The sequence below is a fragment of the Equus caballus genome, chromosome 12 (assembly GCF_041296265.1).
Source record: "Equus caballus isolate H_3958 breed thoroughbred chromosome 12, TB-T2T, whole genome shotgun sequence".
Lineage (NCBI taxonomy): Eukaryota > Metazoa > Chordata > Mammalia > Perissodactyla > Equidae > Equus > Equus caballus.
The window spans coordinates 2988460-2990708 of record NC_091695.1 but is presented as its reverse complement, the minus strand read 5'-3'; positions in this window follow the sequence as shown (position 1 = coordinate 2990708).

The following is a 2249-nucleotide window of genomic DNA, read 5'->3' as shown; positions in this document are numbered from 1 at the left end:
AAGCTCTCCAGACCACAGACAAACCTTCAAATGCAACATGGTAGCGGAGATGGGAGCAGCCTGACTAAAATGGGATGACATGGTGCAGGCTTGCAGGCCCTGCCTGGCACCGACTGGAGCCTGGGGGATCCCCTCATATCACACGTGCCCCCAAGGCAAGGACAGCTGAGTATCCTCCTACTGGGGCGGCACCTGTCACTCAGCTTGGCTCTCTTAGGTAGGCGTGATCAACATCACTTTACAGATGTGGAAACTGAGGCTGAGGGAAATTCAAGAATTTGTTCAAGGGATAGTTAATAATGTGTAGAGTTGGGATTCAAACTTCAGTTGAATTCTAAAGCTGCTATTCTCCCTTACTGCCTCCATGGGTAGTTATCATTGCCGTGTAACAATTACCCCAAAACTTAGTAGCTTAAAACAACAAATGCTTATAATCATATAGTTTTTGAAGGCAAGAAATCTAGGAGTGGCTTAGCTGGGTGGTTCTGGCTCAGAATCTCTCATGAGGTTACAGTGAAGATGTTGGCCAAGGCTACTGGCATCTCAAGGTTCTAGTGGGGCTGGAGAATCTGCTTCCAAACTCAGTAATGCGGTTGTTGGGCGGCCTTAGTTTCTGGCTGGCTATTGGCAGGAGTCTTTAGCTCTTCACCACAAGGACCTCTCCAGAGGACTGCTCACCACATGGCAGCTTGCTTTTCCCAGAGTAAGAGATTCAAGAAAAAGAGAGCAAAGAGAGAGTACCCAGAAGCTGCAGTCTTTTATAACTAATCTTAGAAGTGACACACCATCACTTCTTCCATCTGAAACTGGACACACAGACCAGTCCTGGTACAATGCAGGAGGGGACAACACAAGGGTGTGAACACCAGGGAGAAAGGGTCATGGGCGCCATCTTGGATGCTGGTGACCACACTGCCCATCTTTCTAGAGTAAAACAAGAAGCCACAGTCCTGCAAATAATAAGGCAATTTCCCCACAGAAAAGTCACAGAAGGCAATTTTAGTCTAACCACTTTGGGGGGATTGTTGTTTATTTAAGAAACACTCAATTCACTCAGGGCACTGGGCTGGCCCTATGGATACAGGCAAGAGTAAACCTAGAGCTTACAGCAAATTATGCCAGAAAACAAGAAGCAAGCCAGTGGGTCCTGGGGAAGAGAAGAGGGAGAGGCCAAGAAAGAGAGGTGGAATCAGGACTCCACGACCATATGCTTCTAAAATCTAGTCCAGGTATGGGCTCATCCTTAGACAACCTGGGTTTATTTTCCTGGGCTTGGACAACACCTCCTAAAAAGATGGAGAGAAGGAGGTGGAGGAGGAGCAAGAGGCAGAGGAACAAACGACCTTAGCAGCTTAGCAATTTCCGGAATTTCACAATTAGACATTCTTTCTTTAGCGTGAATTTATCAGACCCGTTTTGAGCCAAATTTTGCTAAGGAAGTGGAGGTGGAAAAAGAAAGAGCCAACCAGATACTAAGGGTGGATAAGGGAAAAGTCACAGGCTGGGATGTCTGGGTGCAGAAGAGGCAGGTGGTTCCTTAAAAACTAAGTTCCATGACTTTACAATTTCAGTCTGTTTAGAGATAGGAGCACTGGGCAAATCAGAGTCCTTTACTGCCACTCAAAACCCCTCCTCACATTCATTATAATTATCTTGTTGAATAAATGAATTTAATCACTTTCATGAAGCACCCCCACCACAGGTGTAACAGGAACCTTAGTAGGTAATATCTTTCATTCTACTCCCTCCGTACCCCCTCTCCCCTCCCTACTCCCTCTCCCAAACCTCCGCACTTGCTCTTCAAAACAGATCCCCCCTACTACGACGAGAAAGTCACTAAAAACCCTAAGTGATTCAGTTTCCGCATCTGGATAAGGCCAATAATACCAGTTCCTGCCTACCCCATAGACAGAAGGGAAACTATACACATGAAAGCAGTTTTATAGTCTTCGAGATGTGGGGAGGAGTAAATTCCAAGAATTCCAATAAGCACGGCCACATTTTAATTCCAAGCGGCCGGGTTCGCTGATCACTCCAGAACAGCTGCGTTTCCAGGGCGCCTGCCAAGCTTGCAGGTGCACCTCCAAATCAGCCAGCCCCCCCAACGTGGGTCAAGGGAAAATCAGTTTCCCTTGACCTGGTAAATAGACAAGCCAATCAAATGTCCTCCCCTGAAAACCATCCCGCGCCCGTGGCCTCGCGTCCCGAGGTTGAGCTACCCCACCCTCTCGCTCCACTCGGTCCTCCGC